Here is a 20,688-nt window from a genome sequence, read left to right on the forward strand (position 1 = left end):
TGGTTAGCACTGAGGAAACTTCGACTGTTGTTTCTGAGGTCACATACATTGAATAGAAAAAAAATCCGGCTCAAACTGGAATGAATGTCTTTTATAAATCATAACTAACAAGTAGGCTTTTATGCAGAAAAGATTCTGCCTTGCCCGCTAGCAATTTGCTTTACATATTATATGTGCAGCTCAATGTACATTCTTGGCTTGCCTTGGGTGTCTGGATGTACCATAAGAATGTGTGAGGCCTCGTACACACGACAGAGTTTCTCGGCAGAATTCACCGAGAAACTCGGTCGAACACGGATTCTGCCGAGAAACTCTGTCGTCTGTACACTTTTGGCCCGATGTAGCCGCCGAGGAACTCGTCGAGAAAATAGAGAACATGTTCTCTATTTTCTCATTGTTCTATAGGAGAAGGCGGCCCCCCGAGCTCCTCGGCGGCTTCATCCCTGAACTCGACGAGGAACTCGCCGTGTTTGGCACGTCGAGTTCCTCTGTCGTGTGTACGGGGCCTGAGAGAGTTTTGATATCCTGTGCTGACCAATTAATATGGCCAAAGATGCTGAATCCAGAAGACCTAGAGAAGGCACCAGCAGCAGTGCCAAATAGATGAAGAAGATTTTAGACTTTGCATTCAGGGTCCTATGCAGTGGCGGCTGGTGGTCAAATTTTTTTGGGGGGTGCAAACAAAAGAAAAAAACAAAACAAATCACCAATTGCAGCCTCACTGTGTCCATCCAACGCAGCTACAGTGCCCATCAATTGCCACCGCTGTGCCCATCAAACGCAGCCACTGTGCCCATCAAACACAGCCACTGTGGCATCAATTGTCACCACTGTGCCCATCAATTGTCGCCACTGTGCCACCAATTATCGCCACTGTGCCATCAATTATTGCCACTGTGCCATGCCATCAAACGCAGCCACTGTGCCATCAATTGTCACCACTGTGCCATCAATTGTCACCACTGCGCCCATTAATTGTCACCACTGTGCCCATCAGTTGTCGCCACTGTGCCATGCCATCAAACGCAGCCACTGTGCCATGCCATCAAACGCAGCCACTGTGCCATGCCATCAAATGCAGGCACTGTGCCATCAATTGTCAGCACTGTTCCCATCAATTGCCGCCAGTTTGCCCCCTCAAAAACCGCCAGATTTCTTCCCCCGTCCCCCAGCACTTACCTTTCTTGGGTCAGTGATCCTCCCTCGATGTCTTCTCCCGAGTCCCGCCCTTCTCCCCAGCCCGCCCGCTGGCTCTGTTAGGCACTTCCAAACACCAACAAACTGCTGTTATTCAGATGGCCGGCGCTCACCAGGGGGCCGGCCATCTGAATAGTGGGCGGCAGCGGCGACAATACATAGAGATTCATGCAATGCATTAATCTCTATGTATTGAACACTTGATTGACAGCGCAGGGGAGAGAGGGGGCGGCGCTCCTGCGCTCACTATGGACGCACCGCCGCTGGTCCCATGTCTCTGCACTTTGCCGCAATTTGTAGTGGATTTTCAGATAATAACAGTGAACCATGCCTGTGCAATGTGTTGACTTGGCTGCAGGCCCGGATTTACTCCCTGTGCCGCCCCAAGGCCGGGTCCTTCAATGCCGCCCCCCCCACACACACACAGGGGCCAAGTGATACAGTTGGCGGCTATAGCCGCCGACTGTATCACGGGAGCGCGCCCGCAAGAACTAACCCATATGCGAGAGCTCGCATGAAGGGGGATAGTTCTTGCGAGGAGGAGCCGAGACAGCTGCCGAGGGACCCCAGACAAGGTTTCGGGGGGCCACTCTGTGCAAAACGAGCTGCATAGTGGAGGTAAGTATAACATGTTCGTTATTTAAAAAAAAAAAAAAAATTGCCTTTACAAACCTTTTAATGAGCCTGTTGCACAAATCACTTTATTACCCTTTATTTATGACATCTATGGCTGCTATGCATATTTATATAATCCATATTTAGCACTATAATATTTAACTGGCTGCTTTTTTCTGCTTGGGCCTGGCACACACGCACAATCACTTAAAGTCATCATCATGTGCGATTGTGCGTGTGTGCCAAGCAGAAGCAGCCAATCAAATATAGTGCTCAATATGAATCATATAAATATGCATAGCACTAGCAGCCATAGATATCATAAATAAAGTGTAATACAGTGATTTGTGCATATGAGGCGATTAAGTTTGCATTTGTTGCGCTATACAAATTACTCACTCACTCACTCACTCATATATAATCCATATTTAGCACTATAACATTTAACTGGCTGCTTGCTTCTGCTTGGGCCTGGCACAGTGGCACACACACATGCACAACATGATGATCAATCATGGTCATCAATCATACCTGCTAGTGTGTAATCCCTGCTGGCTGCTTCTTCTTTTTCTGGTGGTGGTGGTGACATCACAGTCTCAGACCCCCTCTCCTGGCCTGGGGGAGATGCCGGCCGCTCAAAGAGGGTCTCTTCTCACTACATCATGAGTCACGTCACTGGTCACAGAGAGCTTGGGGGAGGAGATAATGCCGGTCGTGCAGTCGGTGCAGAGGAGGGTAGGCTCTGCCCCTGCCAGTTACCTTTTTTCCCCTCCTTGCCAGGAAGTCATTGTTCGACGCCGCCGCTGCGCGCATGCCTGACGCTCACGGCCGCCTCCACACAGCCTTGCCCAGGGGTCCTCAAACTTTTTAAACAAGGGGCCAGTTCATGGTCCCTCAGACTATTGAGGGGCCGGACTATAGTTTAAAAAAATATGAACAAATTCCTACGCACACATCTTATTTGTAGTGCAAAAAAAAAAACAGGAAAAAACTATTTAATATTTAAATTAAAAAACTATTTTAATCAACACAAACTTATTAGTATTTCACATACTCCCCTCATCACAGATTTACTCCCCATCACAGAACCCCCTCTTTACAGAACCTCTCCATCACAGATCCCCCATCACAGATTCCCCCCCATCGAAAAGCCCCCATATAAGGTCATCCATCACAAAGCCCCCCATAAAAGATCCCCATCACAGACTCATCTATTATTACAATGTAATATAAAATTAAATAGTTCAACTCACCATAATGCAGAATGAATGGGAGCTCTGATGTCACTGTCCCCAGCCAGCGGAGTGCTTCCTTACATCTCAGGTGTCACTGTCCCCAGCCAGCGGAGTGCTTCCTTACATCTCAGGTGTCACCCCCCCCCCATTAGAGCCCTTCTATATCCCAGCAGCAGTGTCTCTGCCGCCATTACTCAAGGCTGAGGGGGAACAAATTAGAGGCAACCATTTTCCAGAAGACCACACACGAGTTATAAACAAGAAGGAAGCCTGCCGAGTGGCTACAATAGAAAATGAGCAGCGGCACTGCCTACCCGTCACCCCTTTCCACAACAGGTCACAGATGACAGACAGACAGACCAGGGGCGGGGGGTGGGCGGTGCCGCAGCTCCATTTCTATTGTAGCTACTCGGCAGGCTTTCTTCTTGTTTATAACTAGTCTGTGGTCTTCTGGAAAATGGCTGCCGGCGGAGACATTATTATTATTCACGCAGCTGCGGGGCAGGGATTGCTCTGCCCACAGTTGAATAAACCAGCGTGAATGCAGTCATGTGACAGCTTCCCATGGCTCTAGGGTCACCAACAAGAAGAAGGAGGTCCTGATTCCCCTACATAGATCCTTACTTAGACCTCATAAAATGCTGTGCCCAGTTTGAAGACCTAATTTTCCAAAATATAGCGATACGATAAAAAGAGACGGACAACAAAATGGTTAAAGGACTGAGGGATAACAAATATCAGGAATATCAGCAGAACATTCAGGAACTTTATATGTACAGTCTTGAGGAAAGAAGTGAAAGTAGCGATCTGATTGAAACATTTAAAAACATTAAAGTCATCGTAAAGTCTCATTTATTTTTTCTATAAAAATAACAAACATTGTATACTTACCTGCTCTGTTGTAGTGCATTTCAACAGAGCAGCCTGGATCCTCCTCTTCTCGGGTCCCTCTTCTGTGCTCCTGGCCCCTCCCTCCTGTTTAGTGCCCCCACAGCAAGCAGCTTGCTATGGCGGCACCCCAGCCACAGCTCCCTGTGTCTATTCAGACACGGAGCCCCGACCCGGCCCACCCCCTTTCTCTCCTGATTGGCTGACTTTGATTGACAGCAGCGACAGCCAGTGGCGCCGCTGCTGTGTCTCAGACAATCAGGAGGGAGAATCTCGGATGGCTGAGACACTCGTGGACATCGCTGGACAGAGAGGGACCTCAGATAAGTATAAGGGGAGCTAAGGGGGGCTGCTGCACACAGAAGGCTTTTTATCTTAATGCAGAGAATGCATTAAGATGAAAAAACCTTCTGCCTTTTTCAACTCCTTTAAAGTACTTGTAAATGATCACTAAGAAAAAAAAACAGTCAATTTAAAATAAAAATGAAAGAGAAAACATTTGTGTATAGATATGAAAAAAAAAACACATTATAAATAAATGTTTCCCTTTTTTATAACATTCCCTCTGTTCCCTCTGTTCTCAGCTGCATAAGAGCTGGGGAAGGAGTAGCCACCATGATATGGCCAGACCTTTGTCACATCAAACATGGCCACCAAAATAAACACAATACAGCGGCTACAACAAAATGGTGAAAGTTCCACTAATCTCCTCTGCAATATAAATTGAGCTCAATGACTGCCAATCCGGTACCCCTGATGAAGTCACATGAGGGTGATGTAATGCGTAAGGCATGTTGGAGGCAGCCCCGGGACCGGAAAGTGACAAAGACGGGTGATAATCCCGATGTTCTTTATTGTTTACTCGGAATGTTATACCGTATACCTTATGTTAGTTGATTTGGTGTTAAGGAGATACACCACGCTTATTGTTTGGTTAAGGTTGCACCTATTTGTAGTTACAGTGCCTTGCAAAAGTATTCGGCCCCCTTGAACTTTGCGACCTTTTGCCACATTTCAGGCTTCAAACATAAAGATATAAAACTGTAATTTTTTTTGACGAATCAACAACAAGTGGGACACAATCATGAAGTGGAACGAAATTTATTGGATATTTCAAACTTTTTTAACAAATAAAAAACTGAAAAATTGGGCGTGCAAAATTATTCAGCCCCTTTACTTTCAGTGCAGCAAACTCTCTCCAGAAGTTCAGTGAGGATCTCTGAATGATCCAATGTTGACCTAAATGACTAATGATGATAAATAGAATCCACCAGTGTGTAATCAAGTCTCTGTATAAATGCACCTGCACTGTGATAGTCTCAGAGGTCCGTTTAAAGCGCAGAGAGCATCATGAAGAACAAGGAACACACCAGGCAGGTCCGAGATACTGTTGTGGAGAAGTTTAAAGCCGGATTTGGATACAAAAAGATTTCCCAAGCTTTAACCATCCCAAGGAGCACTGTGCAAGCGATAATATTGAAATGGAAGGAGAATCAGACCACTGCAAATCTACGAAGACCTGGCCGTCCCTCTAAACTTTCAGCTCATACAAGGAGAAGACTGATCAGAGATGCAGCCAAGAGGCCCATGATCACTCTGGATGAACTGCAGAGATATACAGCTGAGGTGGGAGACTCTGTCCATAGGACAACAATCAGTTGTATACTGCACAAATCTGACCTTTATGGAAGAGTGGCAAGAAGAAAGCCATTTCTTAAAGATATCCATAAAAAGTGTCGATTAAAGTTTGCCACAAGCCACCTGGGAGACACACCAAACATTGGAAGAAGGTGCTCTGGTCAGATGAAACCAAAAGCAACACAGCTCATCACCCTGAACACACCATCCCCACTGTCAAACATGGTGGTGGCAGCATCATGGTTTGGGCCTGCTTTTCTTCAGCAGGCACAGGGAAGAGAGCATCCCTGTAGGGCTGCTCTCTCTCCGCCTTGCAGGGCTGCTCTTTCCCCTTCATGCAGGTGTGCTCTCTTTGCTCCATGCAAGGCTTGCAGGGCTGCTCTCTCTCCTTTGCAGGGCTGCTCTCTCTTCTTAATGCAGGGCTTACAGCTGAGGTCAGGTGGAAGCAGTTGTCTGTGCTCCACATAATCGACTCCGCCAAGTGCCCCCAGCTTCCCGGAAAAAGCTAATGAGTGGTGCTTGTATTTCCACAGCCTGAAAATCCCGAAGGGCACAGTCTTTCCCAGCCAGCACCACTCTACATAATGCAATGTTGGAGTCTAGTAGCAGAATGAATGTTCTGCCACTGGGCTCCGGGATACAGCCCGGATTTCGCAGGATGTTGGGACTTCCCATCCACATCACTAACCTAGTCTAAATGTTGGGCGGTCCTGCGGAATCCTTGACCCATGTAGTCTGGATAACCCATACTATAAACCTTAATGATGACTAACATGTTACCGCCCCCTGACCATACCTTAGTAAACGAGGCGACACCTGATGTTGGAGTAAAACTTGGCCATAGAAGCCATACTTTATTAACAAATTTAACATAGACTAAAATGTCTTCAAATTTCACATTAGTTTTCAATCACTTAAAATATATAAAAACAATTCTTACAACAGCCATTTTAAAACGGCAAACATAAATACAGCCATGTGGTCAAAGACGGTACCCCCAATATTTCGATCACCACCACTATACTGCGGGACATTTAACATACACCGGCCTCCAACCTTAAAGGCATGGAGACACCCCCTTTCCCGCAGTACAACCAATACCCGTACTCCAGCGGACACCGTCCCGCTGGAATACAAAGAGGGTCCATAACCGCTGGACCCCCCACACTTCTGTCATCACTGTTTGCTTGACCATCCAAGACCACATGCCACCGCCGCTACCACTGCTATGACGACCTGCATCCGTGACCTGAAAAAGAAGAGAACAAACACAAACAAAACGGGAGGGTGGGTGATATAAAACTGCCTCCTTTCCCTGTTCTCCCTCGTGTGCTGTGACCCAAGCTCCGCCCCTCCCTTAAATAAACTTCCCCCAGCCCGGGAAAAAGATCCCCGCAGCACCACCCCCTTTCCTGAGCCAGCTCCTTAACCCCTTGGGTCCCCAAACACACTGGTCTTGCCAGCCCTACGTTATTTCCCTTTTTGTCTTTTACTCCGTGCTTTTCTGGACAATTGGGAGGTATGGTATTGGGCGGAAGTTGTAAGAGAAGCCCTCTCTTCACCTTGGCCTCTACCAGGTATGTGACAAAGGGAATCTAGGCAGGGGGACCAGCCATCCCCAGAGATGATGATAGTTTATTTAGTTTGATAAGAAATTCCTAAACTGAGTGAGATTAATAGAATCAATCCATAAACTCCACATTCCTATATAATAATAGTACGTATCATAGAGAAATGCTGTGATTTTTCCATACCATGAATATGTAGAAGGTTATCAACCTATTTTGAAATATATGAAACCTGGGTAGATCCAGTTTTGTGGGATCACCACTATGTCTATGCATATTGGCTAACTCTGGGACTACGAAGCTATATGAATTTGTCATCTGTTTAAAAGTGTGAAAGACAAATTTTTGCCTTTTCCATGTTGCATTTCATGGCCTTTATTGACAGCCTCCATATTTATGAGGACTAATTATGTTGTTAACCTTCTGAGCGGTGTTCCCGAGTCTGACTCGGGGTGAGATTTCTTGTCTACTATCGGTAACCCCGAGTCAGACTCGGGCTCGCCTCGCTGAATCCACAGGCACAAGTTACTTACCTTGTCCCTGGATCCAGCGATGCCACCGCGCTGTGTGAGCGAGCGGTACCTCGCTCGATTCACACAGTGTCCTCCTGTGCCGCCGATCTCCGTTCCCTGTGATGTTACGACGCACGGGAGCGGAGAACGGCGCCAAATTCAAAAAGGTAAACAAACATAATACATACAGTATACTGTAATCTTATAGATTACAGTACTGTATGTAAAAAATACACACCCCCCCCCCCTTGTCCCTAGTGGTCTGCCCAGTGTCCTACATGTACTTTTATATAATAAAAACTGTTCTTTCTCCCTGCAAACTATAGATTGTCCATAGCAACCAAAAGTGTCCCTTTATGTAAAAAATGGTTTTAGAGCAGCTAGAAAACAGTGCTAATAAATTATAATCACTTGCAGAATTGTGCGATAGCGATTTGTGGGGAAATTCGTCATAAAAAAATAAAAGTAATGACAGCGACAATTCTGCAACTGAGCAAATTTCAGTGATTTTGAGTTGATTACATTATTGAATAATTTTTATTATATTATTATTTGTTATAATTATTTATTATATTATAATTTATAATTTTGTTTTTAAAAAAATGTCATACCCGGGATGCCTACTAGACTCTTGTTTGGTCAGATTTAAGTGAGTTATTCCTAAGAATTACAGGCCTACAGTATAAAACGCCAAATTTCCTTGCAAATAATGGTACCGCTTTCAGCGCCTTTTTTCTGAAATAATCATACCGCCAGGAAGGTTAAAGAATTTTAGTATGGCCCATATACACTTTATTGCCAAAAGTATTGGGACACCTACCTGTACACGCACATTTAATCGTATCCCAGTCTTAGTCCATAGGGTTCAATATTGAGTTGGCGCACCCTTTGCAGTTATAACAGCTTCGACTCATAAGGTTTGGGAGGGAGTCTATGAGAATATTTGACCATTTCTTCTAGATGCGCATTTGTAAGGTCAGGCACTGATGTTGGACAAGAAGGCCTGACTCGCAGTCTCCGCTTTATTTCATCCCAAGGGTGTTCTATAGGGTTGAGGTCAGCACTGTGCAGGCCAGTCAAGTTCCTCCACCCCAAACTTGCCCCCCTTATTAAACTTCTTAATTCTATTTTGGACGAAAATAGCGGTCGGCTCCTGGTCCTGAGAGGAGAGGGACCGAGAGAGCCCGAGGAAGAGGAGGACACATCTTGGACAGGGTAAGTGTTACTGACATGTGACGGTGCGAGGAGGTGAAGGAGAGGGACAGACGAGCAGCTGAGAAATGGAGTGTAACAGCCTGTCTTCTACACAGACAGGGGAGAGATCACTCTGACAGGAGACACGTGGGTTGGAGATGTACTGTACAGTATAATGGTGTGGGACATAGCAGATATACTGATCAACCCACCCTCTCCATCTCCCTCCCCCCTCTCTCACTTCCTACACCTCCCTCCCCCCTCTCTCATGACCCCCCTTCTTGCTACACCCCTCACCCCCCTCTTTCTACACCCCCACCACCTCTCCCCACTCTCTCACTACCCCATCTTCCTACATCCTCCACCCCCTCTCTCACTACCCCCCCACTTTCTACACCCTCTCTCTTACTACCCCCCCCACTTTCTACACCCCCTCTCTCACTACCCCCCCACTTTCTACACCCCCTCTCTCACTACCCCCCCACTTTCTACACCCCCTCTCTCACTACCCCCCCACTTTCTACACCCCCTCTCTCACTACCCCCCCACTTTCTACACCCCCTCTCTCACTACCCCCCCCCCCACTTTCCACACCCCCTCTCACTACCCCCCCAATGCCTCCACCCCCTCTCTCACTACCCCCCCACTTTCTACACCCCCTCTCTCACTACCCCCCCCACTTTCTACACCCCCTCTCTCACTACCCCCCCCCCCCCCCCACTTTCCACACCCCCTCTCACTACCCCCCCAATGCCTACACCCCCTCTCTCACTACCCCCCTCTTCCCCCTCTCTCCATCTCTACCCCCAATGCCTACACCCCTCTCTCACTACCCCCCTCTTCTTACACCCCTCTCCTTCTCTCTCCCTCTTCCCCCTCTCTCACTACCCCCTCTTCCTACACCCCCCAACCACCTCTCCCCCTCTCTCACTACCCCCCTATTTCTACACCCCCTCTCTCACTACCCCCAATGCCTACACCCCCTCTCTCCCTCTGTCACTACCCCCTCTTCTTACACCCCTCTTCTTCTCTCTCCCTCTCCCCCCTCTCTATCTACCCCCCACTTCCTACACCCCCCCTGGGTTGGAGATGTACTGTACAGTATAATGGTGTGGGACATAGCAGATATACTGATCAACCCACCCTCTCCATCTCCATCTCCCTCCCCCTCTCTCACTACCCCCCCACTTTCTACACCCCCTCTCTCACTACCCCCCCTCTCTCACTACCCCCCACCACTTTCCACACCCCTCTCTCACTACCCCCCAATGCCTACACCCCCTCTCTCACTACCCCCCTCTTCCCCTCTCCTTCTCTCTCCATCTCTATCTACCCCCAATGCCTACACCCCTCTCTCACTACCCCCCTTTTCTTACACCCCCCAACCACCTCTCCCCCTCTCTCACTACCCCCCTATTTCTACACCCCCTCTCTCACAACCCCCAATGCCTACACCCCCTCTCTCTCTGTCACTACCCCCTCTTCTTACACCACTCTCCTTCTCTCTCCCTCTCCCCCTCTCTATCTACCCCCCACTTCCTACACCCCCTTCTCTCACTACCCCCCAATGCCTACACCCCCTCTCTCACTACCCCCCTCTTCCCCTCTCCTTCTCTCTCCATCTCTATCTACCCCCAATGCCTACACCCCTCTCTCACTACCCCCCTCTTCTTACACCCCTCTCCTTCTCTCTCTCCCTCTTCCACCTCTCCACCTCTCTCACTACCCCCCTATTTCTACACCCCCTCTCTCACTACCCCCAATGCCTACACCCCCTCTCTCCCTGTCACTACCCCCTCTTCTTACACCCCTCTCCTTCTCTCTCCCTCCCCCCCCTCTCTCACTACCCCCCAATGCCTACACCCCCTCTCTCACTACCCCCCAATGCCTACACCCCCTCTCTCACTACCCCCTCTTCTTACACCCCTCTTCCTACACCCCCCAACCACCTCTCCCCCTACCCCCCTATTTTTACACCCCCTCTCTCCCTCTGTCACTACCCCCCCCCACTGCCTACACCCCCTCTCTCACTACCCCCCTATTCCTACACCTCTCTCCCCCCCCCTTCTCTCTCCCTCCTTCCCTCCCCCTACCTAAATCCCCTCCTCTCACCCACCCTCTCCTTCTCCATCCCCCTCTCTCGTTTACCCCCCTCTTTGTCTGTCTTTGTTTATAGCCCAAAAATAAAAGTGACACAGAGGTGATCAAATACCTCCAAAAGAAAGCTCTATTTGTGGGAAATAAAGGACATAGATTTTATTTGAGTACAGCGTGTGTGGGTGGGGACACAGGGGTCCTATGATCTTATTGCCCCGGGGCCCCGTGAGTTGTCAGTCCATGCCTGGTTTGGGCTGCTCAATCTAAAATGCCTGGGCCTATTATTTGTCCCAGTCCATGCCTGATGAGAGATGTCAGTAAGGGACATGAATTGCAGTGTATTAGTATGAGAGATGTCAGTACAGGGACGTGCAGTGTATTATATCAGTATGAGAGATGTCAGTACAGGGACATTGCAGTGTATTACATCCATATGTGAGATATCCCTCCCCCAATGCAGTATGTCCGCAGTCTCTGGTAATTTCGTGCAGTATGTTCGCAGTCTCTGATAATCTTGTGCAGTATGTCCGCAGTCTCTGGTAATCTCATGCAGTATGTCCGCAGTCTCTGGTAATCTCGTGCAGTATGTCCGCAGTCTCTGGTAATCTCATGCCCATTTAGAGTCCTTCATTACTAACAGTGTAATTTTTTAGTTTGTTTGCGCCGATCTGTATGGCTGCGCTATATACCACGATTTGTGATGCTGGGGCTATATACTCTGTCCTGTGATGCTGAGATGTATACACCTGACACTATGGGTGGAAGCAAGTGGAATACAGGGGACGGAGTGGGTAGATTCAATAAGAGGTGTGGCTTATGAGAAGTGGGAGGGACCACATGTGGAGGGGCGGGGTCTTGCGCCCCCCCATCCTAAAACTTCACCAGCCGCCACTGCTGGACTGCCACTCCAGGGGCACATGCACCATAGGCTTTTCGTTCCATATCCGACCCCCCGACCGGCCAGTGCAGCCCTCCACCCCTGCCAGCCAACCCGGCGGATTTGCATGGTCCTACCCCGTCATATCCCAGGGCATTACCAGCTCCTCCTACCGGATCGCTGACAGAGATAGCACTTACACCAGCCAGCCAGAAGGCCAGACTAGAACTCGGCAAAAAGACCAAGACCAAGCGCAGTACCCATCCTCACCAGGAGCACCCTTCCAGATGGCTCAGACTCAACCATGGGCCGGCCCCCAGTATTCTGTCGGGCAGCACAGCATAGTCCCTGCTGAAACCATCCTTCCAGGTGCAATGACGTCATTGGATTGCATCCACCCTCCCCATGTAGGAGGTGCTTCAGCGCTCCGCTGACAACTGATAAGGACAGATACCACACCCAGTCCCAGCCAAAAGGCCGAGAAGCGGCAGGGAAGACAACCACGATCAGCACGGCCTAGAGTGTGCAATAGCCGTGCCTCGCCCTGGGAGAACCACCTTCATGATCATGGTGTCTCCCCTGCCAGGTAAGTATTATACTATTGATTAACAAAGTTACAAAGCTATAATGATTTTCTGACATGAAACTTCTTTTGAATTTGACATATTCTTTCCTTGGAACTTGACATGCTTAGAGTGATGAATGTTTAATAAATAAGTAGAAAACTGTGGGCCAGATTCAGGTAGGAGATACGACGGCGTAACTCCAGATACGCCGTCGTATCTCTGAGTCTGAGGCGTCGTATCTTGGCGCCTGATTCAAAGATACGACCAGCGTAAGTCTCCTACGCCGTCGTATCTTAACTGCATATTTACGCTGGCCGCTAGGGGCGTGTACGCTGATTTACGCCTAGAATATGTAAATCTGCTAGATACGCCTATTCACGAACGTACACCCGGCCGTCGCAGTACAGATACGCCATTTACGTTAGTCTTTTTCCAGCGTAAAGTTACCCCTGCTATATGAGGCGCAGCTAATGTTAAGTATGGACGTCGGGACCGCGTCAAATTTTCCGTCGATTACGTCGTTTGCGTAAGTTGTTCGCGAATAGGGCTGTGCGTCATTTACGTTCACGTCAAAAGTATTGGCTTTTTGCGGGTTAATTTGGAGCATGCGCACTGGGATACTTTCACAGACGGCGCATGCGCCGTTCGGAAAAAGCGTCATTTATGTGGGGTCACAATAAATTACCATAAAACACGCATGAATGCAGATTTACCGTATTCATTAAGCTAACTAAACATTTATTGTTGCTTAGCAAGCCAACCCTAGTCTCTAAGAATTACCAGGGCCATTTTTCCTTATGCCCCGGGCATCTTCTGTACTAATTTTTTTAAACATTCCCTTTTATGTATTTCAGAAGATTTATGTATCTTATAAATAGTATCTTCCCTCTATTCCATGTGTTATCAGCAGTAATAAGGGGCCTTTATCCTAAAAGCTTTTGATGATTAAGGCCGGATTCACACTAGTACGACATGACTTCTAGTACGAAGTACTACTTTGGATCTGACTTTGCCCTGCGACTTGAAGTCCGACATGCGTCCAACTTCAATGAACAGAGATCCGACTCCCACAATACCAGGCACTTTGTCTAGTATGAATCTTTAGGGGGAACTCCACGCCAAATAAAAGAAAAATGGCATGGGTTCCCCCTCCAAGAGCATACCAGGCCCTTCGGTCTGGTATTATTTTTAAGAGAAAATCATCTACGCCGAAAAAAAAACATACCCCTACCCATTCACCTGGAAAAAAGTGTCAAAAATAAAACACACTACACATGTTTTTAACCCCCTCAGCGATATTCCCGAGTGAGGCTCGGGGTGAGATTTCTGTGCTATTATCGGTAACCCCGAGCCACACTCCTTCCCTCTTCTCTTCTTCTGATGTTCACGCAGCGTTCTCTCCTGCTCTAATGCCCGATGCGCAGTGTGCCACTACTTATATAGGCATTCTGGGTTTGCTGCGCTTTGCCATAGACTTTTATTATATCCTGCAGGTGTGGTGCAGTTTCTGAAAGTTCACCAAACCTGCAGGATATGATAGTCTATGGTTAAAGCGGAGTTCCAGGCATTTTTTATGTTTATTAAAAGTCAGCAGCTACAAAAAGTGTAGCTGCTGGCTTTTAATAAACATGCACTCACCTGCTCCATGGTCCAGCGACGCGCCAGGCCGGAGCTCTGCTCCTCTCCCCCCCTCTCCGGCCGGCGTCCTCATTGTTACTGTGAGCACCTGGCCGTGACAGCTTTCGGCTTCATGGCCGGGCACTCACTGCGCATGCGCGAGCAGCGCTGCACTATCCGATTGGACAGCTGATCGCCTGGGACCTGTTACGTGTCCCAGGCGATCGCCAACAGGGAGGGGCCACCATAAGGCGATATGACATATCGCCTTAGCGGCCCCTGGGCGGAAGGAGGAAGTGGGATAGGATATCCCACTCCTCCTGAAGCCCCCACCCCCCCCCCCAAAAAAATGACATGCCAAATGTGGCATGTAAGGGGGCAAGGAGTGGATTAAGCGGAAGTTCCACTTTTGGGTGGAACTCCGCTTTAACCACTTAAAGTGGAGGTTAAAGCTTAAAGTGGAAGGAAGCTTGGGTCGGCTCGGCTCTATTCGGCGCCAGTGCGCAGGCGCCGAGCCGACCCGAGCTTCCTTCGGGAAGTCGTGACGCGCTGTGTGCGCCGTCGTTTAGCATGTCAATCAATTGGCATGTCAATAGGAACGCCCACTCCCCGCGGTATTCCCTACCCGGAAGCCGCAGTGAATTCCACGGCTAAACGCTATCTACGGAAAAGAAAAAAAAAACCCGATATTCGTCGGCAGAATGGCACAGCTGGGCACAATCACGTACCTGTACATGTCTCTTTAAGGCCCAGCCGTGGGGGCGCGAGCGCGCCGCCGGCACGATCGCGACCCGGTGCGAAGTTCCGTGGCCATGCCCGCAGGACCCGATCGCCGCCGGTGTCCCGCGATCGGTCACCGGAGCTGAAGAATGGGGAGAGGTGTGTGTAAACACACCTTCCCCGTTCTTTATTGTGGCAGTGTCCGTGATCGTCTGTTCCCTGATATAGGGAAAGACAATCACTGACGTCACACGTCCAGCCCCGCCCCCCTACAGTTCGAAACACATACAAGGTCACACTTAACCCCTACAGTGCTATAAATTCTCTCAAAAAATGCCCCTTCTTAACCAATGATACCCCAAACCTTCTAATCCACGCCTTGGTCATCTCTCACCTTGACTAATCTATCTCCTTTCTCATTGAATTACCTTTACATAGGCTATCCCTCCCTCAGTCCATCATAAATTCTGAGGACAGACTCATCCACCTTACCAACCGTTCAGTGTCTGCACCTCCTCGCTGACAATCCTTCCACTAGTTTCTGCTCACCCAACAAATAAATTCAAAATACTAACAATAATGTACAAAGCCATCCACATCACTAACCTAGTCTCAAAATACTAACCAAATCATTCTCTTCGTTCCTCCCAAGACCTCCTGCTCTCTAGCTCCCTTGTCACCTCCTCCAAAGCTTACCTCTAGGACTTCTATCGAGCCTCTCCCATCCTCTGGAACTCCCTACCCCAATCTATCTTACTATCCCCCAGTCTGTCATCTTTTAGACAATCCCTGAAAACCCTTCTCTTCAGAGAAGTCTATGCTGCCTCCACCTAACAACTGTACATTTGTTTTTTCCACCAGACTATCCCCCACATTTATTACTGTTTGTATCACTTGACCCTCCCTTTTAGATTGTAAGCTCTAACAAGCAGGCCCTCTGATTCCTCCTGTATTGAATTGTATTGTAACTGCACAGTCTGCCCTTATGTTGTAAAGTGCTGCACAAACTGTTGGCGCTATATAATCCTGTAATAATAATGATGATAATAATATCCTTCAATCTGAGGTCAGCAGGGAAGAGGGACCCACAACAGACATTTGGAAGTTGACCAGCAGTGTTTGAGAGTGCAAATGCCTTCCCCAAAGGAAAATACCAATGCCGATATTTCCTTTTTACAAGCCTCAGATCATCCAAAGAATTTACAAGCCTGGCCTGTGAAATATCCGCCAAGTGATAACCCCGCATCCATCTCATGTACAATGTATCTGTGAAACTGTCATAGCAGATCCTGTTTTTGTTGGGTGTGAAGTTGAGCCTAAAGAACTTAAAGCGGAACTCCTTTGCGATCCCAGCGGAAGTTCTTCTTCCCCCCTCCATTCACAAAGCGCAGCTGCATGCACAGTGGGCAGCCGAAAGCTGCATAGTCAGCTGCCCACAGTTAGGATGCCGGCGCTAGGAACCCAAAGGCTAGTGAAGAACTAGCCCGAGTAAGGACGGTGCTGGATCCCTGGACAGGTAAGTATCCATTTATTAGAAGTCAGCAGCTACAGTATTTGTAGCTGCTGACTTAAAAATTTTTTTTTCAAGACTTAACCTTCTATTTAACCGGTTAAGACCCGGACCATTATGCAGGTTAAGGACCTTGCCCCTTTTTGCGATTCGGCACTGCGTCGCTTTAACTGACAATTGCGTGGTCGTGCGACGTGGCTCCCAAACAAAATAGAGCTTTCTTTTGGTGGTATTTGATCACCTCTGCGGTTTTTATTTTTTGTGCTATAAACAAAAATATATCAGGGAACAGACGATCACTGCCACTGCCACAGAGAAGGATGGGGAAGGTTTGTTTACACTCACCTCTCCCCATTCTTCAGCTCCTGATGCCCTGATCGCGGGACCCCGGCGGCAATCGGGTCCCGCGGGCGCGGTCACGGAGCTTCGGACCGGGTCGTGAGCGCGTCCCCGGCGCTTGCGACCCATGGCTGGGCTCTTAAAGAGGACGTATATATACGTCCATGTGCCCAGCCGTGCCATTCTGTCAACGTATATAGTCGTGCGGCGGTCCTTAAGTGGGTAAACATACTTAATTATTGTATTTCAATGTATGAGATTCCACTATCCTGTTATTACCTGTGACAGTGATATCAGTATGATGCCCAAAAGGTAGGAAATGGCCCTTATTTAAAGTGTTACTAAACCCAGGACCCTGAATTTATTATATCTGGTCTCCCACAATACATAGGACATGGAATGCAATTATTTTAGTAAATATAAACTGCTAAATACCATTTCTCATCTGCATTATATAGTAGGTTTGTGACTTCTGCCGGTGCCGGTGTATTTATAGCAATACACACCAAAGTGCGCATGTGCAGAGTGACTCCATTTACTCTTTCTTATCCGGGCATGTTTTGGGGGCAATGCAAGAGGTGGAGGATCAGATAAGACAGGATCAAACAGCCTTTATACACAATGCAGATGATTAACCCCTTAGGTTCCACAGTGAGTATAACAAGCATGCTTTACTGCAAATACAGACTGATTTTACTGTTGTGGGTTTAGTAACACTTTAACCCTTTTTTAATCTAAGAAATAAGCAATGGACAGGTTTCAGTGAAATAGTTATATGTTTCAGTCATGTTGACCCTGACCTTTTACACTTCATCATAACTGTAATGTGCAAAATAACCAACTGACACAGCAGATTTATACAAAAGGGATATGTCAAGAACTGGAATAAACTTGATGCTGGCTGAGTCCATGTGGCCAGAACTAGTCTCACACCAATCTAGAACTAGCCTGTCCCAATCGCACACCTGTAAGAAAAAAAAGGTGTTTAACTTGAAAACAACTTTAATACATTTCCGTCCATCGACTCAATACACAAAAGATGCTCAAGAAAAACAACTTATATAGGCAACTCTGCTTCAGGAAGCAAGAAAAACAAAAGATAATATAACCCTATGATTGCCCAGGATGAACCCTAGAGGTCTAGGCAATCAAAGGGTTAAACAAGCGTTTAAATCCCAACTCTGGGAAACATCAATAATATCCCTTGCAAGGGGGCTGTGGGATTGTAAAGCCATCTGGTTCGTTGTAACCCCCCCCCCCCCCCCCCTGCAAGTGTAAACCCTAACAAACCCTAATGCCGCGTACACACGGTCGTTTTTTGTGATGAAATAAAACAACGTTTTTTATCATGAAAAAAAACAACGTTTTTCTAACTTCATCATAAAAAACGACGTTGCCCACACACCATCGTTTTCTGAAAATGCTCTAGCAAAGCGCGGTTAAGTACAACACTTACGACGGCACTCTGTTCCATTCAAGCTCCCGTCTCATAACTTGCTTCTTAGCATGCGCGGCTCTAAAACGACGTTTAAAACGTCGTTTTAGCCCACACACGATCATTTTTTAATGACACAAAAAACTACATTTTGAAAAACGACATAAAAAATTGAAGCATGTTCGAATTTTTTTTTGGTCGTTTTTTAGAAGACAAAAAATGATGTGAAGCCCACACACGATCATTTTAAATGACGTTTTTAAAAATGTTGTTTTATTTCATCACAAAAAACGACCGTGTGTACGCGGCATAACAATTAACTTGTCTTATCTGGCACCTGGTCCCGTCGCCGCTTAACAAAAATATTCAATAAACAATAATAAACAATTATTTGTTCCCTTTTAATCTGCTAAATGTACAGGTGAAAATGTTTAGATTTTGTGTGATTTTGTTTTTGCCAGAAACCTTGTGGGCTAATAACATTCTGTGCTCTCTGTCCACTGGCAGAGAGAAGGGATGTGACAGATTAGCCTGGAAGTTTTGCCAAGAAACAGGAACAATGTATTATAGTTTAGCATTGCACCCAAGAATTGGACAACACGTTTAGGTGCAAACTGGAACTGTCTTTATTGTAAAAACAAACAGAAACACAAAATCAGATAAGAGCTTGATCCCATTATCTTAAACAATGCAAACTGTAAACAGTAATATCAGTACATCTAATGAATCGCTAACATAAGCAGTAAGCTAATGAACAGCTAGCAACTAACATTTAACAGTCATCCAATCAAACAGTAATCTAACTAATATAAACATAAACACATAAACATCCCTAACTAATATAAACATAAACACATAAACATCCCACTATTGTTTGGTAATGAGGTGAAGTTGACACAATACTAGCAGACAGACAGAAACAATAGGTGACTCGAGTAACAATTCACACCTAGGAGGCACACAATGGGGAATTATACAATAAAAAAAAGACACCTTAATGACAGATTACACATAGTAACAGGAGACCTCACCATCAGGTTGTTTTAAGATAATTATAATCTTCTGCTTAGAGTCCTCAAACCTGCGCTCCAAGCCTCGGTTTGAGGATCCTCCATCGCAGCCGGCTATCTCCATCAGCGGTGACAGTGAAACCTCCCCACACAGCGCTCCAGCAGACCCTGAATGACAGTGACGGCCGGATGACACCCCTCCCCTCCTTGGGATTACTATCTACATGCCTATTTGTCACTTCAAAAATGTGAGTGACCATTGCTTATGTTTTACTATTAAAATTGTTTTAACTACTACACTCAGAGGCGCCTCTTCCCTTTATGCAGGTTAAGGACCTTGCCCCTTTTTGCGATTCGGCACTGCGTCGCTTTAACTGACAATTGCGCGGTCGTGCGACATGGCTCCCAAACAAAATTGGCGTCCTTTTTTTCCTACAAATAGAGCTTTCTTTTGGTGGTATTTGATCACCTCTGCGGTTTTTATTTTTTGCGCTATAAACAAAAATAAATCAGGAAACAGACGATCACTGCCACAGAGAAGGACGGGGAAGGTTTGTTTACACTCACCTCTCCCCATTCTTCTGCTCCTGTGACCCGATCACGGGACCCTGGCGGCAATCGGGTCCACGGGTCCCGCGGGCGCGGTCACGGAGCCGGGTCATGAGCACGTCCCCGGCGCCACGCTTGCGACCCATGGCTGGGCTCTTAAGAGGACATATATATACGTCCATGTGCCCAGCCGTGCCATTTTGTCGACGTATATAGTCGTGCGGCGGTCCTTAAGTGGGTAAACATATTTAATTGTTGTATTTCAATGTATGGGATTCCACTATCCTGTTATTACCTGTGACAGTGATATCAGTATGATGCCCAAAAGGTAGGAAATGGCCCTTATTTCAAGTGTTACTAAACCCAGGACCCTGAATTCATTATATCTGGTCTCCCACAATACATAGGACATGGAAATGCAATTATTTTAGTAAATATAAACTGCTAAATACATTTTCTCATCTGCATTATATACAGTAGTAGGTTTGTGACTTCTGCCGGTGTATTTATAGCAATACACACCAAAGTGCGCATGTGCAGAGTGACTCCATTTACTCTTTCTTATCCGGGCATGTTTTGGGGGCAATGCAAGAGGTGGAGGATCAGATAAGACAGGATAAAACAGCATTTATACACAATGCAGATGATTAATAGTGTTGCTCACGAATATTCGCATTGCGAATATTCGTTACGAATATGGCATATTCGAATATTCGCGAATAACTCGAATTTCGCGGCCAAAATTCGCTATTCCGAATATTTGTATTTTTTCAAATTTATTTTTAAAACAGATCACATCCTATCGACGTCTAAAAGCATTGCTGGTATGATTAGAGACCCTGGGCCGAGTAGCTAAGCTGAGGCGAACCTTTTATGTTGCCAAATATTCGCAATCGCGAATATTCGATTTCCGAATATTCGCGAATACTTTCTCCGCCCTTCTTTTGCATCAGAGCCAATCAGAGTTCTCCTACCACAGTTGTCAAAATTTCGCAATCAATTTCGCATTAGCGAAATTTCGATAAAATATCACGAATATTCGCGAATACTTTCTCCGCCCTTTTTTTGCATCAGAGCCAATCAGAGTTCTCCTACCACAGTTGTCAAAATTTCGCAATCAA

General features: G+C 46.9%; 1 non-coding gene across 1 annotated transcript; it reads right to left on the reverse strand.

The window, feature by feature from the left end:
• Positions 1-12,256: 12,256 nt before the first annotated feature.
• On the reverse strand, positions 12,257-12,415 carry LOC120925665. Its single transcript, XR_005746880.1, has one exon. It is a non-coding gene; the product is annotated as a U1 spliceosomal RNA (small nuclear RNA).
• Positions 12,416-20,688: the final 8,273 nt, after the last annotated feature.

Source organism: Rana temporaria, chromosome 1, assembly GCF_905171775.1.
Source record: "Rana temporaria chromosome 1, aRanTem1.1, whole genome shotgun sequence".
NCBI classification, from domain to species: Eukaryota; Metazoa; Chordata; class Amphibia; order Anura; family Ranidae; genus Rana; species Rana temporaria.